Below are 21,736 nucleotides of genomic sequence, written 5' to 3' on the forward strand. Positions count from 1 at the left end.
ATAAAGTGAAAGACTCTTTTAGAGGGTATAATAAACATAAAGCCATGTAAGTGAATTTGTAATTTTTTTTAATCAATGTCAAAACCCAAGCAGAAGCAAGATCCTAACCTACTAGATCCTTAGGTTCCAAAACTGAGTCCTAATATTTACCAACCTAGAATTTGATATAGTTTCTCTGCCATTACCAATGAAAAAAGAAGTTGTGGAAATAAAGAATTTAAATAAGAAGTAGATCTCAGAAAAAGCTGTCATGGTTTGAGCCCAGCCGGTAACTCAGAACCACACAGCCGCTCGCTCACTCCCCCCCCCCTCCTTCTTCCTCCCCCCCGCTCCCGGAGGGATGGGGAGGAGAATGGGAAGAATGTAACTCCCACGGGTTGAGATAAAAGCAGTCCCGCAACTAAGGTATAACACAAAACCACTACTGCTACCACCAATGATAATAACGATTAGTGAAATAACAAGGGGAGAGGATACAATTGCTCACCACCCGCCGACCGATACCCAGCCCGACCCGAGCAGTGATCTGGGCCTTCCGGGTAACTCCCCCTGGTTTATATACTGGGCATGACGTGCTGTGGTATGGAATACCCCTTTGGCTAGTTTGGGTCAGGTGTCCTGTCTCTGCTTCCTCCCGGCTTCCCCTCCTCCCTGGCAAAGCATGAGACTGAGAAAGTCCTTGGTTGGAATAAACATTACTTAGCAACAACTAAAAACATCGGTGTTATCAGCGTTGTTCCCAGGCTGAAAGTTAAAAAACACAGCACTGCACCAGCTACTAAGCAGGAGAAAAATGACTGCTATAGCTGAACCCAGGACAAAGCGAAACTAAAAAATACAAGCATGATCGAATAGACTAACAGCTGTTCTCAGTTCTACTTCAGATATCTCTTGTTTTTCTCAGCTAAAAATATACTTTCATTAACCTATTTATTTACAGAGCAGAGCAGCAATAATTCTAGAGCAGAATCTACCTTCCTGAGTAACCTGAAAACAGGCATAGACAGAAGGGAAGACAACTGTGTAGCTGCCTGCAATATAATGCAGATTGCCTCTAGCAAAGGAACATAAGGAGCCAATTACCTTGAAGGTGCAAACTAATCAAGTTAGGGTGATAGCCTGCTCACGTTATTCATATGAATAGCCCAGGTGAGGTTACTGAAAATAACAAGAAGCTGCTGATGAAATGGACAGTAACATTTAAAGGTATATGCCCAGAGAGGCCAGTCCTCAGTCCCAACTCTCATTCTGTCTTCCTGATCTGAAAGTTCAGATGTCCCATCTAACACTGCATCTGAGCTGAACCCTGAGTTTATATACAAAGAACATATGAAATTGTTCTTTCCCCATATGTCTGTGGCAATCTGCTACTTTTCCAGCTGTTCACCGATCCTGAAATGTAGCAACTATCTCCCTGTGCACAAAGCTCAAATAAACAAACCTGTACGTCATGGGTATTGGGTTCAGCTAACTCATCTGTTTCACACATGATATAGTCTTTTGCACATGTATGATTTAGCTTTTTGGGACTGAAAAGGATCTTGAGCATCTCTCTGACAGGGCATCTCATGCTCAGACGGATGAAACCATAATGTCTTGAAGAAAAGAACTGTTTGTGAATAGTGCCTGCTTTGAATAGGCAGCTCTGCATCAGCCCCTTGTAGATTAGGACTGTATTGCCTTCCTATTTTTATACGTACACTAATATTGAAAGGTAAGACTTACAGAAGTCTGGATCAATGCATAAAAGCCTTTGTACTAATTTAGAGAGAAATAATATTGTTCGTTTCCCAGAAATGGAACAACTCTGATTTTCCTCTCCAAGGTGTTTTACACTAATGTAGCTCCCTTCAGAAAAGTGACTTCTATCATCATAAAAAGGAATAGAGTCAATAACTATTGAGACAAATAAAGGAAATCTTAATGAGGGTCTTGTATGCGTTTCTTAAAATGTTAGGTGAATAATCCCAAGCAGGGCACAAGTATGCACCATTAAAGGCTGTTGCTGCATCAGCCTAAACAGGCTGAAGGAGGTTTGCACACCACCACAGCTAGGACAGACAAGATCGACTGTTGCTTGCACTGCGCTCCCTACACAGCAAACCTTGGCCACCAAGCATAAAATCTTTTTGTCACTGGATGAATTAATTAAGATTAAATGTATGGGGAGGGGACCCCTCACCTTTGAACAATTCACCTTTTTCCCAACTGCCGCACTTGAAAGGAATAGGTGCTCCTGCTCTGCGGAAGATACTGACCTGGAACTTTTCATAATGGGTAAGAGAGAAAATAAATTGCCAGTTTCTCAGGTATTTCTATGCATTGATCTTCCCGCCCACTTCTATCTGGCAAGACCAAATCCGGTATCATAAATGTTAGGAGGACTTTTTTGCTTTCGGTTTGGGATTTTGTGTGTGTGTCTGGGTAGTTGTTTTGTTGTGGTTTTTTTGTGGGGTTTTTTTGGGTTGTTGTTTTTAGGTTTTTTTTTTTTTTTTAATTGTTTTGTTGGAGGGTTTTTTGTATTCTGAAAATTTAAAGATGATCAACCAATGTAGCAGATCAGATAATGTCAACCAGCATATAATCAAATTTGGAATAAAACAATCTATTCTTTCTTTACTTTCTCCATCTGGAAAGAAGGAACACTATTTCTTTAACTGTCCTGTCCCTCAGGTAGGTTATGAGTGAAGTTAAGCAAAATGTTTATGAACCTATAATCTATTGATTATATGCAATCAACTTATTAGATGTCATTTCTCAACTCTACATATCTTTTAATGATATACTACCCACCAAAAATACTTTATTGAAATTAATTGGGAATTTTTCTGATTTTAGATTAATTATTTCAGATGAAAATTTGTGCTTTAAAGTAAAAATGAATTATTTGAAAACAGCTGCCTGTAGAACATATGAAAAAATACTTTGACTTTTCACTTGAAAACTTCCCCTTTAAAAAAACATGGTATGAACCACACTCAAAATCAGTGAAACTTTCAATTATTATCACATAAATATTTTAGTCAAGCTGAAAATATATTTTTTCTATTTTGACATTTGACTTATAAACTAAAAGGAATCAATTCTTTGCTCAACTCTTCTCGTGATGATAAACATCAGTAGCATGAGAAGTCAGAAATACATGAGTAGTACTGAAGCTAATGTATATAAATTGTCTGAAAATAAGCAGTAGTTTGATGTGTATCCAACTCTAAATTTTCAAGGAGATTTAAGAGTTGATGTCAGAGATTTAATCAGTTTTTCAGAGATAAGGTTGATTGGAGATAACCTTCAGCTGTTCCATAGTTTCTTTAAACTTTGATTTGCCATTAGCAGAATGATTTAAAGTCTGTTCTATTCCTGAATACTTCCATCTTTGGTATTCATTAAGGAAATGTGTACATACTTTGGAAAATAAACAAATTGCCATTGAAATTTTTGTTGTTTGTAAAAAGCTGACATATTTTAAACAAACATGGAAATGGTAGAAGAATAAATTCTACTTTTAAAATTTGTTTTATTCAGAGCTATATTCCGTACACTTTGAAAATGTATTAAATTTAAGAGATATTTCAAAAAAAGAGAATTTTTTCCTTTAAAAGAGGCCAGAGTCAGATTATTTCTCAAATGATAATCACATTTTCTGCTCTGCTTTCATATTTTGACATATTTCATATTTTAAATCTCAGTGAGAGACAAATCAATTTTAAATACCTAAAATACTTTCTTGATTGCCTGAAAACACCTGCTTCCTGGTGGAGGAAAAAGAAGAAATTATATGGAAAAATCCTCATCTGTAATTTGGAACACCTCAGAAAATGTCACAGCTGGGATTTATTGGCTACAGTAGTCCCATTGATTTCAGTGCGTTTTGAGGTCCATCTTGAGACCTTCTGAAAGACCAGATTTGCTGTGTCGATAATTATTTTATGATTGCGGTGGCAGGCATAGCCAGAGCCTGGTGGGATGCCACATGCCTGCATACATCTACTGGATTCAGCGAGCCATTGGAAGCATTTTGCAGGTGAAGCATATGGCAGATGTGAGGCTGGAAGGCTGATGACTAACTGCAGTGCTCAGCTCATGAGGTTTTCAGGCCAGATAGCTGCCAAGGTAGACAGTATGCCTTCACAGGCCAGCTACTCATAAAGTACCGATTATTCAGTTTGAAGAACCAGAAATTGGTTTTACTGATTAACTCCAGTTTAGGTAAACATTGAAGAAAACTCTAATTTTTCTGTAATTTTCAGATTGTCCCCAGTTTTGCATTTCATTGGCAGTTTCTGTCAGAAAAAGAGCTCAGTGCTATAATCCTGAATGCATCTGTCAATTCTCAATCGACATGTGAACCCATTGTCAAAAATCTACAAAATTTCATAGAGAAATTATGATATCAAGTTATGATATCTAAAAAATTCTTCTTTAAAAAAAAAATTACTACTGCTAAATATGAACAACCTATTAACATATCCACTGAGGGAGTGATTGGAGCATGAATTAATCTTGAATTAGACATGAGAAAATCCATGCAGGAGAGAAAAATATGTTACGAATGCTCCCAAAACAGAAAAGTCTTTGATTAGAGATGACATTTTAAAGTGTTAGAAAATCCAACCAAGAACATCAGTTCTTCCACTGCTTCTACTACTTTTTGTCTATGAAGAAACTTTCAGAAACAGAAAATCTGGTTTTGCAGTTAATTTTTTGAGTACCCAGTTCATAGGTGGTTAACAGTATAAAGATTTCTGTAATCCTATGTATAGAAATAGTTGTAGAAATTGAAAACAGCAGCACTGCATATATAACTTCACATTTAATGAATTATTATTAACTTTGCAGAGTTGCTAATTCATTATAGGAAAATCTCTGTCTTCAATTTGTAGTTTCAGTCTGAAAGAGATACTCTGGTTCACATTCAAAAATTATGCCCATAGCTATCAGGTACCGAACTATTATATTTAAGATGAAAGTGTACAGAACTGGTATTTGAAGAACAGGACTAAATTAGATTACTTTACTAGACCAGGTGTTTGAAATGAGTACGCACCATTTAGTAGCTTAGTGTTTTTACTAATAAAAAAGTCTTTTTTTTTTTTTTTTTTTTTTTTTTTTGTGGTAATATTAAACTAGTTGTTTGTTAATTTTAAGTTAGCATTTATTTGATTCGCACAGCATAGCTTCCAGGGTGTGAGGGAACATGTAAATCATCTAGCAGATGGTTTTGTTCTACAGTCCAACTCTATATTTCATTCTCATGCTAAAACATGGCTCTGCATGTGCCTCAGCACAAAATTTTAATCCACTAACACCAATAGAGTTTTGCTGTAGAGTCTGATGGGACACTATTTTCCAGGAATTTATACCTGTTTAATGACTGTAACAGTGAGACAGAACAGGGAATAAATTTGATGACCTGTGGGAAAAAGAAAATGAAAAGAACTAATAGTAGATTAAAGATCAACAACATAATTGGCTACTCATTTCCTACAGAACTGTTTAATACTTTTAGCTGTCCGCAGAGATGTGTATTTTTATGAATACTGGGAACTGCTGCCTTGGTGTGTCTTTTACATCAGAGTTTCAGAACAACACTTTAAGTTGAACTACAAGTATCAATACCCTGGATATCAGCTTAATTTCACTGCAAGTGATCTTCAGATCCATTTTGAGTCTATATTTATACAATCAATGAATTATATTTTGTTAGTTGTTCCCACTGCAGTTTTGCCTGTATTCTTCTGCTAAGGTTTTACGGAACTCAGAAAGACCCCAAGGGGAGCTCTTTAACCAGAACTAATAAATGCTAGAAGATGATGAAATCTACATTTATATCATGCATCTCAATCACTCCACCAATGATCCAGTTTACAATGAATCAGAGCTGGCTTGACTCTGCTTTAGCCCCTCGTAAAGCAGTTAACCTTATGGTGCTGAACCTTCTGAGTATTCTTGGAACAAAATATTTTCCATTTAGAAGAGTCTGTCTTACTTTCTGTAAGTGACTATTACAATTTACTAGCCATTTATTTCAGCTTTATTTTACTTTCAGCTACAAATGAGCTGTTCACTTAAACTGACATAAATTTTGTGCACAGATTAAAGTGGAAGACATGAACCATTTACTGCAGAGAAATGTAATATTACAACTATGATTATATCACCCTTCAGTCTCTAAAAATCCTTTTAATGTGCTAGGTTTATTAAAGAGTTCACGTGTTTATCAAAATATCAATCAGCTAACACCAGTCATTCAAAGGGAAAAAAAAATGAGAAAAATGAGTTGTCTGGGAAGAAGTACATCTGGTTTGGATTTCACTGTACTTAACAGCAGAAGATACAGGATAATGTCCCAAAAGATGGACATTCCTGGCATTCGCTCTTTCTTTAGCTTTAGAAACATTGTATTGTGCCAAAGGAACTCTTAGCCAGAAACAAAGGATGAGAAAATCCTCAAGACTCGGAGTCCAAGCCTCATTCTTGGATGACCAGAACCACAGCATTAAGCAAATGCATACAAACTGTCTTCATCCCTTTTACGCTTTTATGTTTTAAAAGGAAAAAATGATTCAATTATCCATGCTCAAAGGGATCAGAGACTTTTATACATCCATGTGATGGTTACAAGGCTATGAATTTCAGTTCCATGCAGGTGCCTAGTTAGGATGGGATTTAAGTTTTCCTGCATTTCTAAAGTTACTTGTATGTCTTAACTGCATAAACCACTGCCATGGGTCTACTTGCATGAACTCTACACAAGAACGTAGGTCCACACAGCTTAGATAGTACCATGCTTGCATGTGGTAAACAATGGTGGTGTGTTTCTGCAGCAGAAAAAGTTATCAAGTTAGATACCCTTGAAGTTCAGGTCAGATTCGTTATTTGCTTGTGTAGCACTGAACCAATTGTACTGTTTCAATGAGGAAACCTTTAGGCAACTCTAACGTGGGTTTGGGTGCTGTCTTTTACAGAGCATAGGAAATATGACTTCTGAGCAAAATAAGATGTGTTCAAATCTAGGAAAACAAGTTCCTTAAGGTGTGGAGTTAGAGAAAGGAACAGAGGGATTATGACAGATATACTTTTTTTTTCCATTCTTAAAAGAACATTTACATTGTAATACAAACCAAAGATCAACAATATCAGTAGTACCTCTTCATGTTTCAGGACACAGAGAAAAAATTTAAAATAACCTGTACTATGCTGTAAACCCTTTTGATGGATCCAAACCTTTTGAAATAAAAAGGCCTGCCTTAAAAACTGGTTTCACATCATAGTTAAAAGTAATTGTTTCCATGTTGAACAAGTAAAGAATTCTTGACTCCACTGGTCTCTGACTCTTGCATTCCTAATCTTTTTTCTCAGAACACTGAAACAAAATTAAAACAATCTAGATTTAAATTGACCATCTCTCCATTTTGCTTACTTCTACTGACTTCACAACTTTGATTTCTTCATTGTGTTTTCCTTAGTTCAATACTCAGTAATTCACAAAGCCCCAAATGATGATTGATAAACATAAAAGAAGGTGATGAGACAGTATCTCTTGTTGTACTTCTTGGGAACAAATGCAATGTAAAGCTTACTGATCCACAGTGCAAGAGCCTATCACACTCTAAGGGTTGGATCTGTTTCACATTATTTTAATTATCCTAAAGTTAGTTGCTTCATAAACTTCAGTCATCTATGATCCCTTTCTAATCCAGGGAGAGAAACAGATACTTCCAAAGAGCAATAAAAAGAATATGCATGCTCATAAGATGCCTTTTCCCTTCTTCAGTGATGGAAAACTATGATGATTTACCTCAAATATCTATACCCATATCTATAATCTTAATCGAGATGAACCCCAAGCTAAAACATGAAGCTAAATGCTGAAGTATGCCAAGAATTTTTACAGCACTAAGCTTTTTTACATTTCTTTTTATATAATTCTGGGGTACAGGCTGAAAAAACAAACTTCAAACAAGTTACAGGCATAAATCATGTACCGATTCATGTACCATGAATAACATGCCAGTTCTGTTGATAAACCTGTGCCTGCTTGTATGGATGTGGCTTTCGCAGAAACTTCTGTCCCAGTTTCTATTTTGAGAAATGCAAAGATCTACTTCAAGATTACTAGGGACATAAAAGCCTGAAATTCGATTTGATCTTGAGAATGACAGGGAGACACTGACTCATTAATCTGTTTAGGAGCCTCTTGTGTTCTTTGTTTTGTTATGAACAGAATGGTTATGAAAAGGAAAATAGATCTCGTTTTAGAGCTGTTACAGAGGTTAAAAGAAAAACTAGTGTTTAGTTTATCTGGTTTTAAATTATGATGTTTGATTATTTTGACTAGAGTGTTTTTTGTGTTTAGCATTCTGTTTGTATGTTAGTCACCGGATTATTTGAGCACACTATTGTGCTGACTTTTAAAAGTATATTGTGAGCCCTAAATCTTACTTTTATGTTTTTCCTGAAATAAATGTTATTTTCTACATCTGATAAATCAAGATCTTATTTTTTAGGAAGAAGTATTTCCAAACCACGCAAAATCATAGCCCCTTATGTGAACATAGAATTAACATAAGTAGTTAGGCAAGCTGGGCCTTTTGTGCAAAAAATGTTCAAATTTATAAAGGCAATTATTGTAGTGAACTATGCATATTTACAATTTCATTCGTTTCGTGTGCTGGCCCTGGAATCCTACATGTTTTAAAAATCAGTGCTGAATGTTAATACTAGAAATACAGCATTATGAGGATAATTTTCTTCAGTATCTAAGGGCTAAAATTAATTTAAAACACAAGTTGTGTTTTTATAAAGGTATATTGTATGGAAACATGATGAAAATGTTGGAGACATTCTTTCAGATATCAGGCCCAGTCCCATGCTACCTGATTTAATGATCTTTTTACTTTGCATTTTCTAGACCAATAAAGACTTTACAGTAATTTAAAAATTACATTTTATCAAAGAGGTAGAAATAATTACTACAATATGCAGTTTTCAACTTCCTGTAGTTTCTAATTTTTTATATAAGCATCTTTATTTCATTCCTCACCGGTTATGGTAGAACCTACTAAATTCCTTCAACTTTTTCAATTTCTGTGATCTCATATGCACATGGAGGGAGACTTGACTCTTGCTTTTGTCATGACTATCTGTGGAATTTCTTGGTGGAGTTTCACCAGACCAGCTTAGTACCTAAGAAAGCATCAGACTTACCAAGCCCTGTGTAACCTCGCCAACATTTTCACTGGAGGCATTTGTGCCTCCTGTGGTAATAAAGGTAACTATACACAAGGTGCAAAGTATGGTATGGTTCTAGCCTTAGCCATTTTTTTAAACTTTCATTTTGTATGTGCATCTGTGCAAACAATAGTTTATGACTAGACTACTAAACAGTCTGGGGCTGTAGTAGCTTGCTTTGTTTCACAGGCAAAATACATTTTCTACAAAAGTAAATTAAGCAAAAGTGTATAAAAAAAAGGGTAAAGCTTGTCTGTAAATAAATTTCTTAGGGCTAATCTGAAGATGTGGGCTGACATGAAGACATGGTCAAGCATATAGATCAACATCCTGTAAAAACACATGGAATAACAGAAAACAATTGCCTCTATTGACAGAGGATTTTAAAAAGAAGTTACATTTATGTTATAAATGGTAGATAATTCAGTTAAAGTACTTTTGGACCGCTTAAGTACTATGGAGAGTAACACAGGACAGGATGCAGAAAAAAAAAAAAGTATAGACCTTCCTCCATCTTATTGAACACTGATAAATCAATGAAAACTGTGTAACAAATGTCTTTCAAAAAACTTTGGCATATAACTGAAACATAGATACTTAATATGACAGATTATTATGAGAAACTGTACTTCCCACAAGTATAGTATTTCTTCAGAACTTACATCTTATTTTGACTAAGTGAATAACTGTCTCTTTTCACAGGTTGATGTCTGAACACAGACGCTAATATGGCAAAATGATTCTGTAATACTGTCCTGGGTTCAGCTATAGCAGTCATTTTTCTCCTTCTTAGTAGCTGGTGCAGCGCTGTGTTTTTTAACTTTCAGCCTGGGAACAACGCTGATAACACCGATGTATTTAGTTGTTGCGAAGTAATGTTTATTCCAACCAAGGACTTTCTCAGTCTCATGCTTTGCCAGGGAGGAGGGGAAGCTGGGAGGAAGCAGAGACAGGACACCTGACCCAAACTAGCCAAAGGGGTATTCCATACCACAGCACGTCATGCCCGGTATATAAACCAGGGGGAGTTACCCGGAAGGCCCAGATCACTGCTCGGGTCGGGCTGGGTATCGGTCGGCGGGTGGTGAGCAATTGTATCCTCTCCCCTTGTTATTTCACTAATCATTATTATCACTGGTGGTAGCAGTAGTGGTTTTGTATTATTCCTTAGTTGCAGGACTGCTCTTATCTCAACCTGTGGGAGTTACATTCTTCCGATTCTCCTCCCCATCCCTCCAGGAGCGGGGGGAGGAAGAAGAGGGGGAGTGAGCGAGCGGCTGCATGTTTCTGAGTTACCGGCTGGGCTCAAACCACAACAGTTCTTTTTGGCGCCCAACGTGGGGCACGAAAGGTTGAGATAACGACAGATCTGACCAGAGTGCGTCTAATCATTCATTGTGATAAGCATTCATTGTTACTACTCGTCACAATGGTGATTATTTGGCTCTCAGACTTGTTGCGCTTGATCTCAGAGTTTCAGCATGTTGTACCTTACTTACAGCCACTATTTTAGTGTTTATTGGCTGGGGGGCCTGGGCTAAGGTTCTTGTTTCACTGTACTTCATGGTAATGACTTGTAATACAATAGACTCATTGATCATGAAACTGGTCTGGTTTGTGCTTCCAGCGTGGCCATCACCTCTATACATTGGGAGGTATATAATGAAATATTTTAGCAATTGCATATCTTTTTTTCTCCTCGGGGGGTAAACTTACAAAGGAAGCATTCTCTTTCACCCCCCGTTCCCCCACCAGCCTATTTGCAACAGCAGTTGAGAGTTCTGAAGGTTTTACATGGCCCTTGAATACCCTTGAAACCTGCCTGCTGATTGTGCTGGGGATCAGCATGTTGGCAAACATACGGAGTGTGTTTTACCCACAGCCATCCCGTCCTAGGAACATCCTATTTCGTAAAAGCCTACAGCACCCGGGATTCCCAGGCGGTCTCCCATCCAAGTACTAACTGAGCCCGACCCTGCTTAGCTTCCGAGATCAGACGAGATTGGGCGTTTTCAGGGTGGTGTGGCCGTAGGATGTGTACAATAAAAAAAAAGAGAAACTGATTTAATGAATTCTGAGCAATCTTCTGATGGGAAAAAACTTGTTAACTGGATTTTTAAATGTTAGCCCACAGTTCATTAGGTTTAATTTAACTAACCATGTCATACAGGAGGTAATTTTAGCCTACATAAAATCTTGCTCTACCACCTTTTGGTACATAAAAAACTCCCAACAATTCTTTTGATTAATTCAGTTCTAAGTTTTTAAAGAAAGCATTACGGACATAGTGTTTTAGTTGTGCTTTAAACCAACATTACTAATTGAAAGACATGTTTAATCATCCCTTGATTCTTATAGTAGGTCAAATAGGTATTAAGGTAAACTTTGATAATGGTGAATAAGTTAGATTTCAAAGAAAAGAGGTATGGACATCCAATTTAGGAATTTTTAAGGCGCCTTCAAATAACAGCCAACTCTGATGATCTAGCTAACACAGAAAGTAATAGAAAAGACATGATAGAAAAGACATTTGCTATAAGAAATCGTGACAACCTACGTAATTTAATCCTGAGTGTAATAATCTAAAGCTTTAATAATTGTTATAATTAAATGTAATTTAATTGTAATTATTGATCCTGAAAAGAATGTTATTATTTTGATTTTGTTGCTCCTTCCTAAAAATGACATTTGAGAAGTGACTTTTTTTTTAATTAATAATTATATAACATTGCTAAAAGAAAAAAAGGGAAACAGTTTAAGAAGGCTTTTACAAAGCCATTCTGGCTCTAGCTGGAACAGCAGTAAAAGCTTAAATTCTCTAAGAAAACCAGTTACCTTAATCGAAAGGACATCAAGGAGAACTTCTTTTGCCTTTGTGGATCAGTGCCATTAAAACCTAAGTTCCACTAACAATTACTAAAATCTGTTCTTAAGGACTGGATTCAGGGATGGGCTGCACTGTCCATTCTCTTGTCCAGCTGCTCTCAAGACCACATTAGTACAGGCATACGAACTCTCATTGCTCTCCTCATATGAATGCTGATGTCGCCTGCTAATACAGCAGGGCTGTCAGCCTTTTTGCTGGTTGCGCAGAATGGGGCCACACAAAAGCCACCTTCTCATCAATGGCACTTGGCTTGGCTTCAGCACACTCAAATTTCAGCAGGACTGCTTCACTGCCATCTTATGCTTCAAATTTCCACCTTTTATCTGTATATTCTCTCCCCTCTGATTTTGAATTTTTTAAGCTAAAGCTTAGATTTATCTTTCTGTTTTGTCACAGTAATTTTGTAACGATTGACACAGAGGTTTAATCTTGGGTTGCCTCTCCCTGGGGAAATGCTCTACAGATGAACCATAAACCTGTCTTTCACTCTTTATTATTTACAGGAAAAGCAATGGTTCCACCAAGCAAGAAACTCTAGCTTGTAGAGGCAAAGGCACCTGCTTCCTTCTTAGACCACGTTTGCTCAAGGCCCTCTTTCAGGTCAGGTGAGCAAGGAGTATCTCACGTCTCCCGCATTCCTTATGGATATTCTGGCAGGCTGAGGTTCATGACTCTCAACTTGTGCTATTTGCTAGGCTCAGAAATTCACGGCACAATAAGATGATAGTGAGGCCACTGTAATGCAGAACTGTGTACCGCACCTTTAACCGTCTAGACTACAATATCTACATCACTGTCAGCAATTAGATCCTATGTGATATAATTTCCTTAGAAAAATCTAAACAGAGATTATCCCAAATTAATTCAAAGCCTCTGCAGTAGGGAAAACTTTTCCATGGTTTCACCCTCTCTTTCTAAAGTAAAGACCCATGAGCAGCCTATGAGTCACTCAGGCCAATGCTTGTTAACATATGTGATCCTGAAGAAACTCACTGAGTTGCAAAGCTTACTTGCAAGGGGATTATGCAATGGCTGAAGCATGGTACGCTTTCAGCCATGGGAAAAAATGTACAGACTAATTTAATGATCCTGAAGATTACATAGCACTAAATGTAACTGCTATTGTGGGAGAGAAAGCTGCCTCCATTCCTCCAGTTTTTCTCATCTTCGTTCCCAGCTAGTTGAAAAGCAAACAAAAAATCCCCATGCCTCCAAACAAGGACTCCCAAAACAATGATGACTTTTGTAATATAATCTGGTCCTGAGAATATGCATTTTGTGTTAGAACATGCGTCAGCTTGTTGTAAAAGAAACTGTGAAAATCCAAACAGGCCCATAAAGCAGAACTGTACTCCTGAGTGGAAATTCAGTTTTTGAATTGAAGAGCAATGTTAATTTAGAGTGTATTATTCTTGTTTGCTCTACCTCGGATGGTCAATTTGTTTTTTCATCTGGCCTCTTTCCAACATTTTTGTTCTGAGCATTTATGTAGCACTCCAAGGAGTCAAGGATAGAACACTTTTATAAATAAAAGATGTGTTTGTATAATTACTAGGTGGAGAAAATAACTATTTATGGATTTAGTTTATTTCTTCTTGAATGCACACAGAAGGCCTGAGTTTTTCCTTTCCATTTTCAGTAAATGGCCAAAGCCCTCTTTAGAATCTTGATATATGAACACTAATTCAAAATATCCTATGGTGTGACAGTTCTTACAGAAACAGTGGTACCTCTCTATATTTCTTTTTAGGTGGCCAGCTGGATTCTGTAGCATTCTGTAAATGGCTTGGTAAATTAAAAAAAAAATAAAATTGAACAGTTGGATGTTTTAGCTATAAAAATAAGCCTCAAGGCATTAGATAAGACTGATGTTAGTCATTTTAGGGTTATGGTTTAAACATCCTATTTTCTTATTTCTAACATAAAATTCAGCTGCAGATGAAATGTGGAGTAAGGATGGCAGGTCTTCTACACCTAGCATTAAAGCAAAAATAAAAGGATTAACTTTGAGGTTTTTTTATTAATTAACCTTTTTCTTTTGTTGATATTGAAATCAGGCTCTTAAACCAAGTACTTTCTTTACTCCAGCAAAACAAGCAAGTAAAATGTGGTGGTACTCTTCACCTGATGATGAAATTATTAAATACTACACCTACTCACCATATGGGAGAGCATATCCAGGTTCAAAGTTTATATCTGCTTGATCTTCAGTAAATGTTAATACTTCGCTTTCCTGTAAAAGTACTCCTACTAGACATTCAAAAGTGAGGTGCTATGGAAGTGAATGAGTTAATGTGTAACAAGTCATGCAGCCCTGGCTAATAAAAAGTTAGCAAGATATTACCTCAGGAAAACATGTTTCAACATTGGAAAATTGAGTCTTTTATGAATCCATGCAGTTTTCTCTCACTTGAAAATTTCTTCCAATATACAATGAACTTGCTCCTTGTATTCCCAATCAGCAGTCTGCTCACTGCTTTTACAGTAAACGCAGCTGTGGTTTGATGGCTTAAGAATCACCTTTTGATTCCTGTGTCTCTGGCCTTACTCCCTCTCCTTGACACTGTTCCCCTCCATAGAAAATGCTCAGCTATTGCCCCGAGCAGTAGCAAGTTCAAGCTGATTTCTGAAGTTTTAGGTAATCACAAGGAAAGGGGAGAAATGAAGCAAAGAGGATGTGATATAAAGTGTACCAGAAAGGCTGGAAAAAGGTACAAGAAATTGGGTTAGGGTTTTAGAAACTGGGTTAAGGTTTTGCTTTAAGAGAATTGAAGTATGCAGAAAGATAGAAGGGCCGCTGGGTACAAGGATGGGTTCCTAGTTTGGGAACATGGGGGACTCAGAAACAAGGCAAGTTTTTTGCTTTTACAGTAAAACCTGGGCCCAGCTCTACATCTTTACACAGCCATAGAGAGAAGAATTAAGCATGAAAGGGGAAAGAATTTGAAGTTACTGTAACAGCGCAGTAGAAAGATGCAAAATGAGTACAAAAAAGGACCTTCAGCTACCTTTGACTTTTTTCCTGACTGAGACCTGCCTTCAAATCTAGATCCAAATTCAAGGGTCTGCCTTTAATCCCCTTGGTGGATATTGAAGGTATGTCACTGGACATTTATTTTTAGACTTGGGTAAGAAACAGGACACCCTGTGTGAGGCCAAAAGCCTATTTGATGCTACACTTGATGAATTGGTAGGCTGAGCTGAATTCATTTTAAGATTAACTTTGCTTTATTTCTTTCCTGTGGCATTATGTCAAGGTGAAAATGTATTGACTTATATTAATTTCTTTTGTTCTGGCACATTCTATGTATTCAAGTTAATTTATAAATGGGTTGTTATAGTCTGGTATGGCACATCACCTTGATAGTGACTTTCGAAAGGTTCTGGTTAGTGCAAATTCTGTTGAAACTCTTCATGCAGCTGATATTTTAAAATCTCTTTAAAATAATCTGGTGTAGCAATTCATTATTATCCTGCCACCCAGTAAGAAGGATCATGCTTGCTTCAGCATAGCTTTGACTGAGGAGGATGTACAATGATTTACACCAGCTCACAAGCCAGTTCTAACTTCTTAGCCTTGTAACTGCAAGTTCAGTCATTCTAAGAAAGATGACATAATTGTTTCTATTCTACCATCCATTTCCTGAAAACCTTCAGAACAATCTGTCATCTTCTGAGAACAAGTAATCTGGACACAGCTTCATCTTTAATCTCTCGCTTTTTGTGCAAAAAATAACTTCTGTGCAAAATGAGCTGCAAATTTGGTATAATAAAAACCACTAACATCAACATAGTTGTATAAGGCACAATTCAGTACATAAGAAGGCAGGGAAGGACAGAGTAATGCCCTATTTCATTGAGCTTTAGTAAAATGTGATTAAAATATTTCACTAGTTTAGTGAACCACAAAAAAAATAAGTTTTCCCTATTGAAAAAAAGAAAAAAATGGTGTGCATATATTGTGAACAATTTCAGCACTGTAAGGACTGAAAAGACAGAATATCCCCCTTTGCCAGTGAAACTACTCTCAATTGGGACAAATTTCCAGCCTGAAACTGCATTTGAATTGACACCATTGCACTTCACTGAAAAAATCTCTCTTCGTAAGCACTGCAAACTGTAAGGAATGGTTAACAAAATAGAACCACCCAGCAACCTCCTTGCCTTGATTTCAAGGAACTATAACAAAGAAAAATATCACTGTATCTTTTGGAAATCAGGCTACTGATGACTGTGTAAAGAAAAGTGCTTTAAATGTATGGAAATGTAAACACTTCTTTTGAAATCCCATGTTATTCATCTCTCTATCTACTCTTCCGTAGGGAAAGATAGTATGTGCATTTATGCTGAGCCCTGCCTATTAGCAAATGGTGTTATCTCTGAAAATGAAAGGCCAACACAGAAAAAGAAGAGAAAAAAAAAGGTGGAGATGAAAAGAGAGATAGAGACAGACCATTCTGAGTAGAAAATATGGGTAAAAGACCAGAGACAGAATATGAGTAATACATAAATGAAGGGGATGATAGGGATGAGCCAAGTAGATTGCAGAGACTGGAGTGTGGTACAAATAATGAAAGAGTTACAGGTGAAATTCATAATATCTTTAACAAGAACCTTACAGTTCAGAGTGGAGATACCAGAATGTGTGATTTGCTTGCTTAAGCTATGTTGTCCAAGCAGACAAAATGTTATACTTGAGTCAGTAAAGCTGGTTTTTTTTTTTTGTTTTAAGAAGCTATGTAAGACTCTAAATGTCTGTGATCCTGAAGGCTAGTAAGTAAAATTATGTGCTTACAGAACAATAAAACAATGTTTTTATTCAGATGAACTAATATAAAGAAGAAAATGGGTTGTGTAAGACAACAATTTAAAAATAACTTAGGGAATTCCAGCATTCTGTCTACATATACCTGAAGTTTTGTATGCGCTGCTAAATTATACCTGGGCAAAGAACTATATTTTACCAGAAATTAATTATTATCTATAGTAAAGTCAGTGCAATAATATTAGATCATGAGTAAAAGAGCTGAATCGAGGTTCAGTACAGCTTTTTATATTTTGTTTAATACATACCACATTTTTTTTTCTGTTTTGGGATTTTTAGATAAAGAAAAACAAGCAGGAAATGCAAGGGGGAAATTGAGCTAGCATCATTATGTATCTACAGGTACTCCAGCAGCCAAAGGAAGACTAGGGAAAATATGGCCCTGCTACTGGATGGGGCATGCTGACAAAAGACATGGAAAAGGCCTTGTGCCTCAAGGTCTTCCTTCCCTCAGTCTTTACTGGTACGATGAGACTTCAGGAATCCCAGGTTCCTGAGAACAGAGGCAAAGTCTGCAGCAAAGATAACTTACTCTCAGTGGAGGATCAGAGGGGATTGATCAGGGAATATTTAAACAAAGTAAAATCCATAGAATCCAATGGGATGCACCTAGGAGGGCTGAGGGGGCTGGCCAGTGTCATTGCAGGACCACTTGCAATACTCTTTGAAAGGCCATGGCAAATGCTGGAAGTTTTGATAACTGGAAGACAGAAAATGTGCTGCCTATCTTTAGGAAGTGCAGCAATGAGGACCAGTAGAGCTACATGTCAGTAAGCTTCACCTTGATCCCTGCAAAAATCATGGAGTAAATAATCCAGGAATCCATTTCTAAACATAGGAAGAACAAGAAGGTGATTGAAAGTTGTCAGCATATTGTTTCACCTGGATAAGAGAAGGCTCCAGGAAGACCTTAAAGCAGCCTTCCAGTACCTAAATGCGGCCTACAAGAAAACTGAAGAGGGGCTTTTTGCAAGGGCATGTAGTGATAGGACAGGGATAATGGCTTTAAACTGAAAGAGAGTAGACTTAGATTAGATATTATGAAGAAGTTCTTTACTGTGATGGTGGCGAGGCACTGTAACAGGTTGCCCAGAGAAGTTGTGGCTGCCTCATCCCTGGAAGTGTTCAAGGACAGGTTGGATGGGGCTTCGAACAACCTGGTCTAGTGGAAGGTGTCCTTGCCTATGGCAGGGTGGTTTGAATTAGATGATCTTTCAGGTCCCTTCCAACCTATCCAACCTAAACCATTCTATGATTCTATGATTCCTGACTGCCTTCTGCAATAAGATGGCTGGTTCGGTGCATATACAAGAGGAATTCGATATTTGTCTTGATTTCAGTAAGACTTAAAGCACTGTATCCCATAAAATCCTCCTAGACAAGCTATATAGGCTAGATAAATGAATAGTGAGGTGGTTTGAAAACTGGCTAAACCATTGAGCTCCAAAGGTGGTGGTCAGGCGCACAAAGTCCTGATGGAGGCTAGTCACTGATGGTATACTCCAGTGGCTGACGCTGGGGAAAATATGTTTTAACATCTTCACTGATGACCTGGACCACAGGACAGGGTGCACCTTCAAAGATACAAAACTGAGAGGAGTGTTTGACGAACCATATGGCTATGCTGACATTCAAAGGGATGTCAGCAACCTGGGACACCTGGGAAGGAATAGTGGTGTGTACCAGTACATGCTGGAGGCTGACTGTCTTGGAAGCAGCTTTGTAGAGAAGGCCGTGGAGGTCCCACTGGATCAGGAGCCAGCAACGTGCCTTTGTGGCAAGGAGGGCCAACAGCCTCTTCAGGTCTGCATCAGGAAAAACATCACATTGCCTGCAGGTTGAAGGTGTAACCCCTTCCCCCTCCTCAGCACTGGAGGGGCCACACCTGCAGTGCTGGGTCCAGTCCTGGGCTCCCCAGTACAAGCAGGGCACGGACATACTGGAGGAAATACAGTGAAGAGCCACGAAGATAATGAAGGGTTTGAAGCATGTGAGTGATGTGAAGAGCCTGAGAGAGCTGGTATTGTTCAACCTGGAGAGAAAAAGCTCAGGGACACTTTATGCAAGTGTATAAATACCTCGTAGGGGTGGAAATCAAGAATATGGAGTCACACGCTTCTGAGCGGTGCCCAGCGACAGGGCAAGAAGCAATAGGCAGAAATTGAAATAGTGAGGGTGTTTGCCTATAATGAAGAACAGCTCTAACATAGAATAACACATCTTCTCCTATACATAAATACTAAAAGAATGAATGTATGTAATGAGTAAACCTTGGTCAACACTCCATGCCAATATTTCTGCCACTTCAGCTGTACATTTCTGCTAATTTTTGTCAGGACTACAGATACCATTTAACCCTCCCATGGAACATGTAATTCTGAAAAGTCTTCCGTTTGTTCTCTAATTGAGAGGAGAAATTGTCCTTTGTCAGCAAGACTCAGACTGAATGCTTATAAAAGAATTGCTATCACTATGGAGAAATTAAAAGAACTATGGCATTTCTAAATGCCCTTGAAGCCAATCCAAAAGGTGATGTCATTCGTATTAAGATTCTTATATATAGGTGCAGGCAATAATTGGTGAGACTTTACAAAACAGGTTAGTTTTGAAATGAAAAATTCCTGTTAATTTTTTTTTGTTGACAACCTTCTCTTTCCTTCCCTCCCATTTTTACTGAGGACATTGCACAAGAATATACTCCTTCCCTTCACCTCTGCTGATTTCAGCACAGCTGTTGCTTTCTTCAGGAACATTTAATGGAACTAAGGAAACAAGGTCAAATGAGGGAATTGAAGATGGCATGAAAGGAAGATGAAATCTTCATACAGATAAGTAAAATTAAATCGGGGTGGAAAATAACTGATGAGGCAGGAATAGCTGTAAGCATTTCCATAAATCCCCCAGGGAATAATGGCAAACAACACTACAGTTCCTAGGGGACCTTCCTGAATATCTCTAAAAGGTAACATATGCCATCCAAATCTAGCAAAGTGAAGAGCTGGAGGGTTTTTTTTTGAAAGATTAAAAGTTTTTTTGCAAGATTGAAACCAAACATTTTATCCTGAAAAGAAACTTCATAATGAAAGATTTAATGCCCAATCAACTTTAAAAAGTGAACAGAAAAACAAACAACTTTCCCTTTGAATCTTTCAGTTTTAAGCAGAGAGCTGGCTAGAAGATCTTTGACAGCAGTTGCAGGTCCAGAGTACAACATACAGCTCTGATCTTGTACTGTTGACAGTGCTAAGTTTGGCAGCTATATTGTTTGCGGATATTTTTTTGTGTGTGTGTGTGTGTCTATTTTCAAGAACACTGGAGAAAAAAATTAGGAGGCCTGTCAAAGGATTAGGAAACAAACTTTCTGGTGCAATGCTTTCTCTGTGTAGTGGCAACCTACTTTGAAGTATTAAAAGGCAAGGGAGAGGGTTTTCCTGAGTGAAATCTGATGAAAGTTTTTTAATCTTTTAAAGGTTATGCATTATGCCTCTACTTTCACATCTCAGAGTGAATAAAGTTTAGGACAGATTTTCAGTGAAGCATGGTTTTAAATGGCATGATACATTTACAAGTAAATAATTAATAAAAAAATCAAACATTTAAAGACTAGGTTGTGAGCCCTGCAGTGTGCCTGGATAACATTTGCAGTGGGTGAAACATAGCCTACCTGTGTCCATGGAGTTGGGGTAGGAAAACAGCTGCTTTTTCTGTGTCACCATTGCTGGTCTTTTTCAGGAGTAGAAAGGAGCAAGAAGTGAACAAAGATCATGTCCAACCTCAAGCAAAAATCTCAAATTCAGCAGCTCAAATAGCTGTGGGTAGAGAATGTTTTTGCTTGCTTGACTTTTTTTTTTTCTTGTTTTTTCTTTTAAGCTTACCTTTTAGGAAGAACTCAAACAAACTGAAACAGGGAACTGCATCACACTCATCTGCACCCTCCCCAGAGCCAGGTTCAGGCACTGCACAGGATGGGACAGATGCTAGCCACATCAGGTACTGCTGGAAGATGTTTAGAGTCTTGGTGGATGAGCACTGGACAACCTTAAATGAAGCAGAAACAGAGCCAGGAACTCCAGCAAGAGAAGCAGTGCCAACTGCTTCCTGGATCAAGGGGGAAGCACAGATCAGAACCGAACTCTGCCAGTCTCTTTCTAAGGGACAGTAACCCTAAGGCCATATAAAAATCTTTCATCTTCTTGAAGGAGTTTCTATTGCTTTGTCAACTTTCCTCATGGCAGAATCTAGCCCTAATTAGTGCTGTGTTAATGATCCATAGCTAAAGATAAATGAGAATTACTATTCTCATTGAATAGTAATTTTATGAATCTGCACTGATACCTTTATGTATGAGTCATGGAAATAATATTAAAAAGACAGGCATGTAAAACACTTAAATGAATACTGAAATTACGTACTGGTGTGGTACTGACTAAGCAATACAGCAGATTTAAATAAATCTGCTCTAATTACTTTTGCTAAGAAGGATCATCTCTCAAGTCCTGCAGTTTTATCTGCCTGATCATGTTCCTGGAGAAGCAGTCTTGACCCAAAGAAATGGGACACTAGCTTAGCACTTCAGACTTTCAGGCTTTTCATTGTTTCTTTCCATATTCACTTTAAATCTGGTGAAAGAAATGTATTTCTTTGATTTTGGCTAATGGGCTTTTATTAAAGTAGGATTGTGACTTGGCAACAAATTGCAAGCTGGAATGTACAGGCATGGAATTAAGCCTGGAGAGAGTGACAGAGGACAAATGAAGTTCTGAGGTGTTGGTGGCATAAAGAAGAGGAAT

At 37.7% G+C, this 21,736-nt stretch overlaps 1 protein-coding gene and 1 non-coding gene across 5 annotated transcripts in view; both read right to left on the minus strand.

Moving 5' to 3' along the window:
* Window positions 1-21,736, minus strand: part of KCND2 (potassium voltage-gated channel subfamily D member 2) — a 291,609-nt gene that overhangs the window by 211,652 nt on the left and 58,221 nt on the right. The window lies entirely within an intron of this gene.
* Window positions 11,150-11,268, minus strand: LOC115605973. The gene has a single exon (XR_003990773.1). It is a non-coding gene; the product is annotated as a 5S ribosomal RNA (ribosomal RNA).

The sequence above is a fragment of the Strigops habroptila genome, chromosome 3 (genome assembly GCF_004027225.2).
Source record: "Strigops habroptila isolate Jane chromosome 3, bStrHab1.2.pri, whole genome shotgun sequence".
NCBI lineage: Eukaryota > Metazoa > Chordata > Aves > Psittaciformes > Psittacidae > Strigops > Strigops habroptila.